The 18,174-nt window shown below is 40.8% G+C and overlaps 1 long non-coding RNA gene across 2 annotated transcripts in view; it reads right to left on the bottom strand.

Annotated features, from left to right (window-relative positions):
• Positions 1–354: 354 nt before the first annotated feature.
• Positions 355–18,174, bottom strand: part of LOC309870168 — a 106,125-nt gene continuing 88,305 nt past the window's right edge. For both annotated transcript variants that reach the window (XR_014314523.1, XR_014314527.1), the window contains one exon: positions 355–3,707. This is a non-coding gene — a long non-coding RNA (uncharacterized lncRNA). The remainder of the gene's footprint in view (positions 3,708–18,174) is intronic.

Genomic DNA, 18,174 nt, shown 5'->3' with positions numbered 1-18,174 from the left:
CCATTTTCACGGCTCTATGGACATGACAAATAAAAACATGTTCAGAATCAAAAGTAACAAGCCTTTCCATTCCAAAAATAGGTAAAAATTATATATATGCCTAAATAAATTAAAGGGAAAAAAGATTTAGCAGCCATCTTTAATTTAGTGATGAGTTTCCTCAAACTCTATCAGTGAATAGCACACTTAGTGTCTCAGAAATTTTTTCATGATGTTCCAGGCCAAAGTAAATACCCGAAGTTCTGTTTACTAAGTAGTTAGAGTTATCAACTTAAGACATATTTAGGTTCTAAAAATATATATATTTATTTTCTAACAACTTCACAGCTGTTTGAAAAAAAATACACAGAAACAGAAAGAAAAAATATTTTATTTCATCATTCCACACTTACCATTATCAACTGTTTAACAAATTACCCCCAAAATTTAATTGCTTAAAAACAAATAGAATTGACCCTTGAAAAACAAGGCATTAGGGGTACTACATATTAACTTTTGGCTCCCCCATAACTACCAATAGCCTACTGCTGACCAGAAGCCTTACAGATAATATAGTTCATTAACACATATTTTGTATATTCTATATAATATATACTGTATTTTTACAATAAAGTAAGCTAGAGAAAAGAAAATGTTATTAAGAAATTCATAAGTAGGGGCACCTGCGTGGCTCAGTGGGTTAAGGCTCTGCCTTCGGCTCAGGTCACGATCTCAGGGTCTTGGGATCAAGCCCGGCATCGGGCTCTCTGCTCAGCAGGGAGCTTAATTCCCTCTCTCTCTCTCTCTCTCTGCCTACCTGTGATCTCTCTGTCAAATAAATAAATAAAATATTTTTAAAAAAACAATAGAAATTCATAGTCGGTACACTTGGGTAGCTCAGTCGGTTAAGTATCTACCTTTGGCTCAGGTCATGATCCCAGGGTCCTGGGATTAAGCCCCATATCAGGCTCCTTGCTCAGCAAGGAGTCTGTTCCTCCTTCTGCCTCTGCCCCTGCTTTCACTCTCTTTCTCTCTCTCTCACTCTAAGAAATGAATAAAATCTAAAAAAAAGAAAGAAAGAAAGTCATAAGTGGAGGTGCCTTGGGTGGCTCAATCAGTTAAGTGTCTGACTCTTGATCTCAGTTCAGGTCTCGATCTCAAGGTTTTGAGTTCAAGCCCTACACTGGGCTTCAAGCTGGGCTGGCACTTACTTTAAAAGAAAAGAAAAGTGATAAGGAAGAGAAAATAAATTCACAGTGTTGTGCTCTATGGAAAAAATCCCATGTACAAGTGGACCCATGCTCTTCGAACCTGAGTTGTTCAAGAGTCAATTGTATTTATCATTTCATCTTTTCTGTGGACCAGGAATTTGGGATAGGCTTGACTGGGTGTCTGTGCCTCAGAATCTCTCCTGAGATTGTAGTCAGGACATCAAGTAGGGCTGAAAGGCCCACTCCCAAGATGGCTCATTCATGTGACTATGGGCAGAAAGCTTCAGTTTCCTGTCGGCTGATGGAAAACAGGCTCAGTTCCTTGTCACATGGGCACCTCCATAGGGCTGCTTGATTGTCTTTACAACATGGCAGCTGGCTTCTTGGTAATGAACATTCCAAGGGAGAAAGTAAGGAAGAACTTGCAATGCCTTTTTATGAAATAGACTTGGAAGCCACACAGTCACTTCTGCCATATTGACTTTTTAGAAGCTAGTTACTGAGTTCAGCTCATACTCAAGATGAGAAAAAATTAGGCTCCAAGTCTTAGAAGAAACATTACCAAATAATTTTGGACACATTTTATCAACACTACACTTAACCAGTGAGGTCCATGCACTGTATTGATTAACTTCTGTGTCAGCTTGACAGAGCTAAGGGATGCCCAGAGAGCTGGTAACACATTGTTTCTGGATGTGTCTCTGACAGTATTTCTGGAAGAGATTATCATTTGAATCTGTAGACTGAATAAAGGAGATTGCCCTTCCAAACTCAGGTGGGCATCATGCAATCTGTTGAGGGCCTGAGTAGAACAAAAAGGCACAGGAAGGGCAAATATGCTCTCTGTTCTCTACCTGAACTGAGATATCTCTCTTCTCCCATCTTCAAACATGAGCACTTCTGGTTCTTGGGACTTCAGATTCAAAGTGTGATTCACGCCATCAGCTCCCCTCATTCTCAGGCCTTTGGGTTTGTTTTCAACCTACAACACCAGCTTTGCTGGGCTTCCAGTTAACAGACAGGTAGATCACAGAACTTCTCAGCCTCCGTAATCACATGAGCCAACCCCTCGTAATCTATCTCTTTCTCTATATCCATGTATCTGTGTGTCTGTGTGTGTGTATTTTCGTATCCTACTGGTTCTGTTTCTCTGGAGAACCCTGACTAAGAGGCCCTGTACACTCAAACTTGGGAATCAGATTAGGAACCGTGCCCTCATTTCCTGTTCCACGTTGATTTTCATGTGCTACTTTTTACCATAGTAACCACTGAGCACTCAGCCTCACAAAGATCTGTCTGCTATAAAAGCAATGCAACACAATCCAAGCCCGAAGTTGTAGGCTAGTAGTTCATTAAGTGGCTAAAAAATGTGTTTCCCTTGAAAGTTTTAAATATGTCATATAGCCCCTGTGAGTTGACAGTGGTCCCACCAGACTCTTCTAGTGCACAATTAGACTTAGTGACTTTTTTCTCGAAGATGAAAATTAAGGTTGAACCTATGTTTTAAAAAGCCCTTCTAAACATGTCAATAGTTTCTCTATTTGTATTTCAAACAAATTATAAGAGAAAACGGGGGAGGCTATTTCTCCTATCCATGGTCTTGAAATAGAATAAAAGTTTTATCTTGTTAGGAATGCATGTGGAATGTAAAAGTATTCTATGAGCAGAATATTTTTCCTCTGCCCATTTTACCCAAACGTCAGCTGGATATGAAGAAAAAGCAGTACAAGAATGAGAAACACATTAAAAAAGCTCACTTATAGAAAAAAGTCGATATCTAAGAAAAAAATGTCATCCTTTTAATTAAGCAAACAAACAAAATAAACAAACAAAAAACCCATCTTTTAAAAATTCTCCTTTCCTAATATAAAGGTGTTTTAGTGTTGGTCGGGAGTCTGTGCCAAATGATTACACAGAGCACCTATTTCCTCACACATAGGAAGTTAGTCTTCAATAGAAAGAAAGCTCAGGTAATGACAGGTCTTCCTGTTAATTATACCAGATAGAAAAACAAAACAAAACAAAAAACATATTTCTCTTTGCTCCTTCCTGAAATTCCACTAAAATAACAAAAAAATTTTTTGTGTGCTTAAGCCCACAAAAGGAAGAGGTGATGACAGCAGACAATTATGGTCTACAAAACAGTGGAAGATGGAAAGCTGATAACCTAGCTGTAAATGATACAGGCTTTAGCTTTCTCTGTTATGCTAATGACCTGAAGAAGAAAAATCCCAACAATATGCAAGTTGAGTCATGCCACAGAGACTCAGAACATATCCATCAGTAAAGGAAGCATGGGCTTCTGAAGATACTGGGTTTGCAAATGCCTTTGCTGCAAACAAGCGAATTTATTAAAAGTCCTAATAAGGAGATTGGCATAGCTCTTTAGTCCATGCAGGCACGTAACTATGTACCACAGAAGACGGTTGATTCTGGGGCACCTGGGTGGTGCAGTCAGTTAAGTGTCAGACTCTGGGTTTCAGCTCTGGTCCTGATCCCAGGGTCGTGAGATCGAGCCTGGCATCAGGCTCTTCCTCAGTGCAGAGTCTGCTTGAGTCTCTCTCTCTCTCTCTCTCCCTCTCCCTCTTCCTCTGCCCTTCCTGCTTGCGTGCGCTCTCTCTCTCTCTCTCCCTCTAAAATAAACAAATCTTTAAAAAAAAAAAAAAGGGAAGATAATATATTCCTACTGATAATTGAGATGTTCAATGAGTCTGTTCTCAGAGAACTCTCTAGTCCCCTTCTACTCTGGGCTTTGAGAGGCGGTGAGGATTATGCTTCATCATGTGAAATAGTAGAGAAAGTCTTCTCTGCCCATTCAGATACGGACAGCCAGGAGTCCCACAGCAAGACTGCCAGCTCCTTCCTGATTGTTCCACAATGAAACCTGACACTTGATAAGCTTTCTGTGAACATAGGGCTTGCAAACAGCATTTTAATGCTCTTACTCTTTTATTTTGAAGTTACTTGTATAAAAATTTCTAGATCAAAACAAAGATCTTCTTGGGTGCCTGCCTGGCTCCGTCCGTGGCGCATGTAACTCTAAATCTCAACATTAATATGCTCTATACCCCATGGGGGGTATAGAGATTACTTAAAATTTTTAAAAAGAACAAAGATCTCCTAAAAAAAAAAAAACAAAAAAACAAAGAACAAAGATTTTTTGTTTGGATATTCCAAACATTAGCACTTCCTGAATATACATGATCACCAACGTCCTCTTTCTCCCCTGCCCCGCATGTGTGCCTGTGTGCACACATGCCTCTGTGTGTGTGCTCATATACCTATTATCATTAGCTGTATTTCGAACCTTTGAAAAGCAGTCTTTAGGGGCACCTGGGTGGCTCTGTCGGTTAAGCCTCTGCCTTCGCTCGGGTCATGATCCTGTAATTCTGGGATCAAGGCCCATATTGGGCTCCCTGCTCTGTGGGAAACCTGCTTCTCCTCTCTCCCTCTGCCTGCTTCTCCCTCTGCTTGGGCTCTCTCTCTCTCTCTGCCAAATAAATAAATAAAATCTTAAAAAAAAAAAAAAAAAAGAAAGAAAGAAAAGAAAATCAAGCATTAAGCATGATGTCTCATCACCCCTTAAAAATCTAGTGTATATTTACCCCAAACAAAGACACACTTCTACCCAAATTTTGCCAACCATCTAAAGAGCCTGCTTTTCCTTTCTGGTTTAGGGTTGTGCCAAGGAATGCGTTACTTTTGGTTCTCATGTCTCTTCAGATCCTTTCAACCTACAGCAGTATTTCTGTCTTTGATCGACTCTCTTAGTTTTAAAGCTTAGGGGGACCTAGGTGGCTCAGTCAGTTAAGTGTCTGCCTTCGGCTGAGGTCATGATCCCAGGGTCTTGGGATTGAGCCCCCCACTGGGCTCCCTGCTCGGTGGGAAGTCTGCTTCTCCCTCTCCCTCTCCCTCTCATTTGTGCGCTTTCTCTCTCTCTCAAATAAATAAACTACAAGTTTCACATTCTATTGGATGACCCTCACACCGTGTGTCTGGGCCAGATGCACACTATGCATCCTTGGCAGGAATACCGTGGAGATCATGGCATGCTTTTCTCAGTGCATCTCATCAGGGGTTTCAAACTTAGCAAAGAAAATTAAAAAAAAAAAAAATACTACATATGGGAAATTTCTAAAAAGTGCAGGAAAGGCAAGAAGCCAGAGTTTCCTATTGTAAAGAATTAGGAGTCCGAGAATTTACCCGACTTCCAAGCCAACAAATTAACCTGCCAGAGTTCCAGGGATGCTGGGAAATGACTGGAGACTCCTGGACCAGAAGCAAAGAATTTTATTACTCACAGAATAGCAAGCAGCATGAACCTCACGGTTGCTCTGACTCCCCTTACCCTCCATGTCCCGTGGGGGTGACAATGAATGGCCCAGGTGGACACTTCACATGTTGTGGAACTGTATCACAGCTGAGGACCCCTGAGCTTAGGGAACCCCAGTCTTTTAAAATGGGCTGAAATCAAGCCTGAATGACCTTCACCCCAGAGGAGGACATCATCGTTAACATTCTGAGCCGTAAAGAAACCTGTGCCCTGGGGCGCCTGGGTGGCTCAGTGGGTTAAAGCCTCTGCCTTCGGCTCAGGTCATGATCCCAGGGTCCTGGGATCGAGCCCCCCATTGGGCTCTCTGCTCAGCAGGGAGCCTGCTTCCTCCTCTCTCTCTACCTGCCTCTCTGCCTACTTGTGATCTCTGTCTGTCAAATAAATAAATAAAATGTTTAAAAAAAAAAAAAAAGAAACCTGTGCCCTGCCCTTGAGGGAGACACTCTCACTGTCTTCCAAAGCTGCTGACTGACTATACATACCTTCTTGAAATGCTAGTCTGGAACAAAGCTGTCAGTGTCCCTAGACATAAAATGTGTAGAAATGGAAAAAAAAATAAAAATAAAAAAGGACATGGAGAATTGTCTCCCAACATAGCCATAACAGAGTAAACTCTAGATATTGACTGAGCCAAAACTTGTGACTTAAATATACTGGGAGTGTGGAAGAATGGGAAGAGCGAGTCGGGAAAGGTGGTGTTACGGAACCTGGACTGGATTCTGACGGAAGAACCAAGCGGCACTCAGAGACCTTGGAGGATTGGAGGTTTATTTAACGCCAGTGGGCTCGGAGGAAGCTGTTCTCAAAGGTCTGAGCCCCCAGCACAAGCAGGGAGGGGGATTTATACCCTTCTACTTCTGCATACTTGGTACTTCTGGTGGGCGTGGGAAATGGGGTAGAAAAGAAGAACCTGGAAGGGCTTTGAGACAGGGAATGGAATTCCTTGCTGGTTTGGTCGGCCATCTTAAGTACAGTGTTTCCCTTATCAGTGGGACCACATAAAAGACAGTAAATCCTAACATTCTTCTTCTTTTTCTTCTTTTTAAATTTTGTTTATTTGACAGACAGAGATCACAAGTAGGCAGAGAGGCAGGCAGAGAGAGAAGAGGAAGCAGGCTCCTGGCCAAGCAGGGAGCCCAATGCAGGGCTTGATCCCAGGACCTGGGATCATGACCTGAGCCAAAGGCAGAGGCTTTAACCCACTGAGCCACCCAGGTGCCCCAATCCCAACATTCTATAGTAGTAAGTGATTAGATAAAATCTAAACTAGCAAATCAATGAAGAGAAATAAAAGTGTATATATTTTTTAAAGGAGAATAATTAAAGGGTTGAATGTGGTATTGCCTCTAAGACAGTTCTCCTGTTAACTCTCAGGAGACCATCTATCTATGACAGAAAATATGGATGGGAGCAGGGGTGGACAAAGGTAGAAAAAAGATAGTGTTGGGATTTTATAAAAAGCCAAGTGTTATCTCATTTAATCTCTTCCTCTGACATATAGGTTTATTGCACTTTAAAAAACAAAATCAGGGGCACCTGCGTGGCTCAGTTGATTGAGCATCGGACTCTTAATTTTAGCTCAGGTCATGGTCTTGACATCCAGATCCCCTATCAGGCTCTGCGCTGGACATGGAGATTGCTTAAGATTCTCTCTCTGCTTCTTCCCGCCTGCCCCACAGATCACTCTCTTTCTCTCTCTCTCAAAAATAAATAAAAAGGAGAAGGAAGTTCCTATTTTTAAAAAAAAGGTATGAAAATATATATAGCAGAAAGTAGAAGCTCCAATGCCCATTAATAGGAGGTAATGAATCAAGAAAGAGTAAGGCAGGGCATCTGAGCAGCTCAGTTGGCTGAGCATCCAATCTTGATTTTGGCTCAGGTCATGATCTCATGGTTGTGAGATCGAGCCCCACATCCATGTCCTCGCTCAGGAGGAAATGTGCTTCTTTCCTCTCCCTCCCTCTTCCCCTCTGTTGGGTCCGTGGTCAAAGGAGCGAGAGTGATACAAAGCGAAGGTCAAGCAAAGCTTTATTTTGCACCAAGCATCGAGAATCAAACTGACCAGCTGGGGATGTCTCTTGCAAAGAGGTGACCACTCCCAGCCTTACAGACTAACTTTTATAGAGCAAAGGCCATGTGGTTGGGCCTGGCCACACACAGGTAGCCAATGAGATTGTTACACACAGAGAAAGCTGCACAGTCGTGCTAGGTCCCACACGGGTGGCCAATTGAATTACAATTCACCCCATAGTAGCTGTTTGAACTAGCCTATCACCTTGGTCAGAATTGGTGCCCAAAAGGCAGGGCCCACACTCCTTGGTAACTAGGGAGACAGTATACCCGCTTTACTGATTGGATGTCTCCACCTGATTCACTCACCCCTGCATTTGGGGCGTTATCTCCACCTGACCTGACCCACCCTTGTATTTGGGCTTTGTCACCTGGGACTGGTTTCCCGGACTTGCTTTTAAGTAAGTTCCCCTGGGGGGCGGGGGGGGGGCGGATTGGGCAGGGTCCATTTAAGTTTTACTGCATAAACAACAAAATGGCTGTTCAACCAGGGTGGGGCCGCTCTGGCTGAATAGGCCCTTACATTCTCCCCCTACTTGCATGCACATTCTTGCTAATAAATAAATAAATCTTTAAAAAAGGAAAAAGAAAAAGGAAGGCATAAAGCAGGGAGGGAAAGGAGATCAATACAGAAAGAGCTGAGGGACTCCACCAGATGACATAAATAGGAATCCCTTAGAATGACAGCTGTGCAATGGGCATAGACGACAACCAGTTTCAACTTGAATGGTCGAAAGGACTGGGAAGAAATTTCCCTAGGTACAATAAAATGGCTCGAAAATGCCCTAACAGCTGGCAAAGACTTCGTGTTGGATCCAGTGCTTCTGAGCTGGGGCATGCCCATAGGGAGAGCGGGTATGATTATTACCACAGAGCAGCAGACATAAAGGAGGTGATGGTCATGTAGTATGAACAAAAGAATATGCATGAAGGAAAAAGCAATCGTAATTTATTGCTCTGCAAACCTGTGGATATTCTTTATAATAATGTGAACATTGAGTACTAACCCCAACAAAGTGATAAAATAACCAGAGTGGAAAGATGGGTGTGTGGAGGAGGGGAGGGTACACAGGTGTGGTGGGAATAGGGGAGAAAGAGAACTAAATCCTTCCTTTCTACAGTGAGAACCTGATGGATCATGCATAAAACTGAAAAATCAAGAAGTAGCCAAATAAACGTGTCGTCTAGAGCTCTAAAAGTAAACAAAATGCAGCAGCTTAATCAATGGTGAATGTAGTTTCCATGGGGAAAAGAGGATGGGCAGAAATGACAAAGAGGTGGTGTTTTTCATTATTATTTGCCTCCTGAAGTTTTAAACATTTATGTCTTTGATGTAAATAAAAGTTATTTGTTTTTTAAGAAATAAGGGATAGTTTGAAGAGAGGAAGGAAAGAAGGCAAAAAGCAATATGTCTACTTTTCATCTGGTATAACTGAAAATATTAATAGAAATATCAGGGGCGCCTGCATGGCTCAGCGGGTTAAAGCCTCTGCCTTTGGCTCAGGTCATGATCCCAGGGTCCTGGGATCAAGCCCCGCATTGAGCCCTGCATTGAGCCCTGGGTTGAACCCCACATTGAGCCCACATTGAGCCTGCATTGGGCTCTCTGCTAAGCAGGGAGCCTGCTTCCCTTCCTCTCTGTCTGCCTGTAGAATAAATAAATAAATAAATAAAATATTTTTTAAAAATAGGAATGTCAAATCCAAACTGATAGGATTTCCCAAAGTATACTTTATTTTTTTTAAGATTTTATTTATTTATTTGACAGACGGAGATCACAGAGAAGCAGATAGAGAGAGAGGAGGAAGCAGGCTCCCCACTGAGCAGAGAGCCCGATGCGGGGCTCGATCCCAGGACCCCTGGGATCATGACCTGAGCTGAAGGCAGAGGCTTTAACCCACTGAGCCACCCAGGCGCCCCAAAGTATACTTATTTTGTGTTGGTAGGTTGCAGGTAAAGGGACAGGCAAAACCTATAAAAGAAAGAATACTCCTTACTATTTACAGGAATAGGGAAATGAGAGCAAACCGAGAGGATGTTCTGACATGCCTTGGAAATACATGTTCCAAACCCACGACCAGTGGTGGGTTTTTCTTTTCTTAGCTGAATTTTCAGTTACCAGCAGATGTTATTGAGCAATCTGGAAACAGAAATTGTTGGGGGTGGGGGGGGGGGAGGAGGAGAAAAAAAAGGTCTACCACACCTTCTCTTCCATTACTATGTTCTTGTGGTTGCTACTATTTCACTTTAACAAATATTGGCTTTTCTGAAGACAACTGCCCGATTATAATTTGATTTTCAGGAATATTAACCAACACGCTCTGATTAGAACCAAAGAACATGTGTAGAAGATAACTTGTCATCACTGACTTAGCGCCCTCAGGAGTTCAGGGAAAGGCCATGTTTTCATTTCTACCAATGACACATCTTGTGCCCTGTATGGAGGCTAGTAATAGAGGCAGCTTCCTGGTGGATGCATGTTCCTGGGCCCCAAAACCTTCTTGTTATAGATACATTCTCAACTTCTCCGAGTGCATCTATGTTATAAAGCCATGAAAAATTGACGGGTGCAATGAAACTCAACTGGCAACAATTCCTAATAAGGATGTCCACGGCACTCTTTTTTTAGCACTATTTTTAACAGGATTTCATTATAAAATACCTACTAACTCAACTCAAATCCCGGAACTGGAAACTAGGAAAACAACCTAACTTCATGTCAACAACCCCTATAGGCTGTGAGCCCCTCACAGAGCCAACCCTTTCTGGATCAGCACAGTGGAACCAACACAGTAGGACAGGAAAAGGATATACTAGAACTGACTCGTTCCATAAGTATCTAGTTATTTTTGAGATATTTAATCACTTTGAACCTAGTCTCTTTATCAGGAAAATCAAGAAGGTAAGGCCTTCTTTACATATGCTCTACCATACTAAGTACCTTTCTTAAGGAAGACACACATCAAATACAAGTGTTCCTTTTCCTCTAATTTCTCTTCTCCAAGAATGGGAAAAGAGAGTGCTGGCTTCACGCCTACTTTTCCTTTTACAGAAGGTTCCACACTCCCTCCTTTTATTTGGTATACAAGAAGGAAATGAAGAAATTAGCCTATGAAAGACCTCCTTGTGAGCTTGTATTCAATCCTTGTTAGAGGATTTGGAAAATCAGATCAACCCCCTGGGTTCTGCTCTTTCACTCTCAGGTCTGGACTTCCTTAAATCACTGACAGAGATTTTTTTTTTTTCCCCCTTAATGACATTGTCAAATCAAAGGCTAGCCAGGTCCAGCAGGATTGCCCTCTTGAGAAAGGGTCTCTTAATAGAGATGGTTTGATAATGGTAACTCACTGTCATCCTTTTTCAGGAAGTTAGAAGGAAAGGCTGTGAAGAAAATCCCCAAACCATAAGAAACACAGACAGAGGTGAGGATAGAATATTTTTCATAAGTTAGCAGTTTTTAATGACGAATTCCTCATCTTTTTCTTGGGTGTCATCTGTGATATGATCTTATGTTTGTGTAGAATATACAAAAATATTAGGAACTGGAAAAATATTAGATCCTTAAAATGGATAACCCCAATGTGCAGATGGAGAAGTTGTTCAAGGCAGAGCCTTGACCGTTAATTAGTAATGGCTCCCATTCTATCCCTGCACTTTTAGTTCGTGTACACAAGTGCATATAAAAACACATTTTTGTGTGCTGTACAGTTATGTCACTGCGTTGTTCTGCTATTTAGGAATTAGCTAGTAGGCTTTAGATTTATTTCAAAGAACTCTCAGCAAAAATCATGCTTTCTATCGAGGTGGGACAATTTAGAGGGCATGAGTATAAAAGGAGAGGCTAGGCATTTTGAGAATCCAAATAGCAAATAAGGAAATTGTCTGCCACCTTGTTGCTAACTCTAGAAATAAAAATGAGACTGTTTTGTCCCTCCTTTGTATTGTTCTTGGATTCTTCTCTGAGTGCAAAAATGTCAAAGATGCTTTGCTAAAACCCAGGAAGTTGCTATACAACCTACATATGAAATTATTTCTCTCCACCTTTAATCCTCAGGATCTACAATTCTGCTATTTAAGAAACAAACTTGCTGTGTCAGAAGGAAGGGGAATATAACAGTAGACATCCGGATCAATCGTCAACTAGCTTTCCAGCTTGTCACTGCTCCTTAGACACCATGTGAAGAACTCTCACACTGATTTACCATAAAATGTGCCTATTTTCCATTAAATCTTGCTTGTGGCTTCACTGAAGCACTGAACTTACCAACATTTCAGGGGCTGACCCTGCAGGGCCACCTCTTAGACTTGTTAGTCCAGAAAATGAACCGTGCATAAGAGAGGCCTTGGGGGAAGAGATTTTATTCGCACCAGTTACTTTGCACATTGCTTAAGCTAGAGATGTTAGCAGTTCCTTGAAGGGAGCAGCATTAGTCAGACCCCTGGGGGCAACAGTGGGACATGGAACTTACCCTGTCACATGCTTGACAGAAACATGTCGGTTGAGACAGGCATAGGGCCGGACGTAAGGAATCTGTTTTCGGAGCTTTAGGGAATCGGTGAAAGTATTATGTTCTTTCATGTCCTATTTAAAATTCCAGAGCCTCTATGTATCCACTGTATGACTTCGATGGAGTTGTTTAACCTTCAAAATTCACTTTCTTGGGGTGCCTGGGTGACATAGTTAAGCTGCTGATGCTTGTTTCAGCTCAGATCATGATCTCAGGTTCCTGAGGTGGAGCCCCACGCTGGGCTCCGTGCTGATAACAGGGTCTGCCTGAGACTCTCTCTCTCTATAGTGTCTGCTTGAGACTCTCTCTCTCTGTCCTCCCTTACTCTCTCCCTCTCTCTCAAATAAATAATTTTTTTAAACTCACTTTCTTCATGTACAGGATGGGCGTGATATGACTAACTCAAGGAGTGATCACTGGAACAAATAATGTGGGAGGTGCTCATCCCAGATGTGATCATCAGGATGGACACACAAATGCCAGCAGCCTGAGTGATTGCGATCCTGATGATTAGTATTTTAATCCAGGCCCTGCCGTTTATCGGCTGCATATCCCTGGGAGAGGAATTCTGAGTTTCATTTTTTCCCACCGGAAAATAAGGAAAACAACATTTACCTTGCCAGGCTGTTCTGAGGACCAAAAATGATGCATGGAAAGCACCTAGTCACGGTGTCTAGATCAGCACAAGTAGATGCTTGATAATTTGTTCTTCTCATTGTTTTCACTGCCACCTAGTACTTACATAACTATCTGTTTATGCTTGGAAGAAGTCATGTTTGATATTAAGGTTGGCTCTTCCTGGTAGGATAAATGTATACACCAATCTATCTGATAAATGTTTACTTAAGAGATAGACAAGATTTCTGTTTCATAATTGCCTGTTGGACCACCCTTAGGCATAACTCCTCAAAAGCTTGTGGCTCAAAGTCAAACCAGTATCCTCTGCTATGAGTAGGGCTTGTCAGAGCCACCGTGAAACAGACACACACAAAACTCCCCAGCCTATGGAGATACGCACTTCCAGCAATTTTGTCAAGGCAGAGAACACAACCCGGATTAAAGTGTGTAGGGAACGTGGTATTCCTTCTGGCCTCGACTTCCTGAGTGTCTACTGTCACATGCTGGTTTATCTGCCGAATAAAATGGGCTTTATTGAAGTAGCATTCTGGACTTATTAGTCATCTACCCTGCACACCAGATAGCAGAAGTTTGAGTCAATTATTAACTGGATCCACATAGTTATAGCATATCTTTTAAACCACGCCAAAATGGTTTTCGATTGAAAAAAAGAAGAAGAAGAAGAAGAAGAAGAGGGCAGTTGAGAATACAGAGCCCCAAATATGGAAGGATAACATGTAGCTCCTTCTGAAGTCCTAAGTTCCGCTTTCTTTTTGGCTCTGTGACGCCAGTCCATTTCCCCACCTCTTCCTACCAATTTCGTCCTCCTTGGCAACTGCTACTTAATGTTTCCTCCACAAGAATTGGAGTTGTCCTTCTGGAGACCTCTCCAAGGAGCCTAAATCCCCTACTCCTGAATTGGGCAAATATTTTCTTCATAGACATAGGTTTCTAAGTAAGATTTGTGTATTAGTTGATAACTTTCAGAAAGTTAGGCCTCTTTTTACCAACTTTTCTAAGACATGTTTAGTTGTCTTAACCTGTGTTTCCTCCCAAAAAAGAAGAGCCTATGACAAGGTGAAAGTAATTTGGGGGCAGTCATCCTAAGGAATAAGAATGAGGGTCTTGGTAGAGTACAATAAGGAAGAGAAAGATAAACCAAGGACCTATTATCTGACTGGTGGTTACTGGGCAAGTGGACCTTGATCCTACAGGAGACTCTGCGATGTTGTGTAGAGTATGAGTCAGAGTAGTTCACCTGGGGATGAGACAGTAGATGATTTGTCTAGTCACCCATCCTCCACTGGTCAAGGGTTGCCCATTGAGATGATAGCATTTTCTCCCTTTTGGTTTCGTCCATGCAGCAGAATGGCTGCACAGGTTCCTAGAGGCATCTCTCCAGAGCTGTGACAAAGAGGCCAGGACAGAAAGCAACAGCTTCACGGTGCAGCTAAGGCAAGGTACAGACTAATCTCACCTGCCACTACTGGTAGCCATAGCAATGACTGAAGTGAAAAGATCTACTCAGCGGTGATATAAATCAGGGCACAGAGGTGACCTAATTGCTTATGTGACTGCAATGGCGTGATTCACATTAGTAAGGTTCTCTTCAATATTTTATCAGCTCTCACAAACTATAAACAAAACCTCGACCCTTCCATTCCAAAGTCAGAACCCTGTTTTGATGAGAGATACTGTTCTTTCAGTAGTTAATGTATATTTTCAAAACTTCCCATAGTGTTGGTGTGCCTGGGTGACTTAGTGGGTTAAAGCATCTGCCTTCAGCTCAGGTCATGATCCCAGGGTCCTGGGATCGAGCTCCGCACCGGGCTCTCTGCTCAGCGGGGAGCCTGCTTCCTCCTCTCTCTCTCCCTCTCTGCCTACTGGCAATCTGTCTGTCAAATAAATAAATAAGTGAATCTTAAAAAAAAAAACTTACCATAGCATCACCTTATTTTCAAATTATGCATATTTTAAAAGTTAATATTTAAAAACACTCATTGAACAGTTTTCAAACTAGATCTTTTTGAAGACAGGCAGAATACAAAAAGAACAAAATAAAGTATCTTCCCCCAAGGAGTTTATAAACCGAAGGGGTTTATAAACTGAAGGGGTTTATAAACTACTCAGGGGAGACAGGGTAAGACAGATCATTTAAAAGGCTGAGTGAAGCTAATAGACAAAGTAGAAGCAATATTGAATATATGCTAAATTTGTAGCAATTAGTTAGCAGATACTAATCAATGCTACAGATTTCTACCCAGACATTTAGAAACACGATAGACTAATCTGAAATGGAAGGAAACAAATGTGCATACAAACAAACAGAAATGATGAGCAGGGTGCTTGGGTGGCTCAGTTGGTCAAGCGTCCAACTCGTGATTTTACCTCAAGTCATGATCTCATGGGTGGTAAGACTGAGGTCCAGGTCAGACTCCACATTCAGCAGGGAGTCTACTTAAGATTCTCTCTTACCCCTCCCCCCACTTGTGCTCACACTCCCTCAAATAAATAAATAAATCTTAAAAAAAAAAAAAAAAAAAGATGGACAAAATGAAATTAGTTTGTTTTAAATAGTTCTGTTCCAAAGAAGAAAAGAGCTATTTCCAGAAGCTAAAATTAAAAACTGCCCTTGGGGTCCAGAGTTGAGGTTTTAATACCCATGAGGTAACAGAGACTCTGTCTTCATGAGGGTAGGGGTGGAGGAGTTGGAAGGGAGTCTCAAAATAATAAAATCACAAAGAGCTTCCTGGTTTATGAAAAAATTAATCTAGAAAAATTATCCCACTAACCAAAGTCACAGGAAAAATTGTGTCATACAGATACAAATTTAAACCACTTGCATTGTGTAAAATTTACAGCCAAGAAATTAATATTATACCCTGTGCAGACCATTGCAATAGCTAGGGTTCTTTCAGTGGAAAACTCAAAACATTTATAAGCTAGGAATCACAGAGGCCCTCAACAAAATTCTTTGCTGCAAATTGGTCTCCATAAAAAAGTACAATATTCATGAAGAAATAAACTACCATGATGAAAATTAGCAGATGCAGTAAACAGAAAAACTGGTCAGTTTGAAAAATATAAGTGATTAAAAACAATTTGAAAGCAACTCTAGGGGTGCCTGGGTGGCTCAGTGAGTTAAAGCCTCTGCCGTTGGCTCAGGTTGTGATCCTGGGGTCCTAGGATTGATCCCCACATCGGGCTCTCTGCTCAGCAGGGAGCCTGCTCCCCCTCTCCCTGCCTGCCTCTCTGTCTACTTGTTATCTCTCTGTCAAATAAATAAATAAAATCTTCCAAAAAAAAAAAAAAAAGAGGGGCGCCTGGGTGGCTCAGTGGGTTAAGCCGCTGCCTTCGGCTCAGGTCATGATCTCAGGGTCCTGGGATCGAGTCCCGCGTCGGGCTCTTTGCTCAGCAGGGAGCCTGCTTCCTCCTCTCTCTCTCTCTCTCTCTCTCTCTCTGCCTGCCTCTCTGCCTACTTGTGATCTGTCTGTCAAATAAATAAATAAAATCTTTAAAAAAAAAAAAAAAAAAGAAAAGAAAAGAAAGCAACTCTAAAATAAGTTTGTTTGTATCTGTGAGCTTTTGCTGCATAACAAAGTTCCCAACTTAAATGGCTGAAAACAACAACCATCTCAATTTTTTTGAGAGAGATTATTTTTTTATTCAATTTATTTAAACTATTAAAAAAATAACTAAAACAGTTCACCCATTTCTCCCACCCAATCCCCACTCCCTCACCTTTGGCAACCACCAATCTGTTTGATGTATCTATGAACTTAATTAGTTGATTTTATTTATTTCTTAATTTTTGATTCCACATATAAGAGAGCTTACACAGCTATTTGTCTTTCTTTGCCTAATTTTTCTAAGCACAATATCCTCAAGGTTCACCCATATTGACACAAATGGCAAGATTTCATTCCTTTTCATGAATTAATAATGTTCTACTGTATATATATATATCAATTTCCTCATCCATTTATACATTTATAGATACTTAGGTTTTTTCCATATCTTGGCTATTGTAAATAATGCTGCAATGAACACAGGGGTACATATATCTTTTCAGGTTAGTGTTTTGATTTTCTTTGGATGAATGCCCAGAAGTAGAATTGCTGGATCATATGTTAGTTCTGCCTCTGATTTTTTTGGAAACTCCATACTGTTTTCCATCATGGCTGTACCAGTTCACATTACTGCCAGTAATGCACAAGAGTTTCCTTTTCTCCACATCCTTGCCAACACTTGTTATTTCTAGCCTTTTTGAAAATAGCAATTCAACAGGTGTGAGGAGTTTTGATTTGTATTTCACAGATGATTAATGATATATAATACTTTTCCTGTGCCTGTTGGCCATCTGTATGTTTTCTTTAGGAAAAAAAAAATGTCTATTCAGATCATCTGCCAATTTTTTGCTTGCATTATTTTTTGTTTCTTTTGCTATTGAGTTGCACGAGTTCCTAATATATTTTAGCATTAACTCTTTGTTGGATAGATCATTTACAAATACTCTCATTCAGTAGGTTGCCTTTTCATTTTGCTGATTGATTCTTTGCTGGGCAGAAGTTGTTTAGTTTGATGTAGTCCCACTTGTTTATTTTCCATTTTTGCTGTTGATTTTGGTGTCATATTTTTTTTAAAAACTTTGCCATAGGTAACACCTATACCAAGAAGGTTACCACTTATGTTTTTTTCTAGGAATTCTATGATACCAGGTCTCACATTTAATTCTTTAATCCATTTTGAGTTAATTTTTGTGTAGCTGTAAAATAGTGGTCCAGTTTCACTATTTTGTACATGGCTGTCCAATGTTCCTAACACTATTAATTGAAAAGATTTTCTTTTCCCCATTGCATGTTCTTGCCCTGCTGAGTTTATTTCTGGGCTCTCTGGTCTGTTCCACTGATCTATTTGGCTGGTTTTATGTCAATACTATATTGTCTTAATTACTATAGCTCTGCATTTTAATTTGAAATCAGGAAGCATGATGCCTCCAGCTTTGTTCTTCATTCTCCGGATTGCTTTGGTTATTCAGGATCTTTTATGATTTCAAATAAATTTTACATCGTTTGTTCTATCTTTATGAAAAATGCCATTGGAATTTTGATGGAGAGTGTATTGAATCTGTTGATTTCTTTGGGTAGTATGGACATTTTAACAATATCAATTTTTCTAATTCATGAACAAGAAATATCTTTTATTTGTGTCTTTGATATCTTTCCTTAATGTCTTACAGTTTTCAATATACAGGTCTTTCACCTCCTTGGTTAAATTTATTCCTAGTGATTTTATTATTTTTGATGCAACTGTAAATTGGACCATTTCTTTTATTTGCCTTACTAATAGTTTGCTATGAACGCATAGAAATACAACAGATTTTTGTGTGATGATTTTGTATTCTGCAACTTTACTGGACTCATTTCTTAGTTCTAACTTTTTTTGATGGAGTCTT

The sequence above is a fragment of the Mustela nivalis genome (assembly GCF_964662115.1).
Source record: "Mustela nivalis genome assembly, chromosome: 1".
NCBI classification, from domain to species: domain Eukaryota; kingdom Metazoa; phylum Chordata; class Mammalia; order Carnivora; family Mustelidae; genus Mustela; species Mustela nivalis.
Note: the sequence above shows the minus strand (reverse complement) of the source record. Positions and strands in the feature narration are given on the sequence as shown.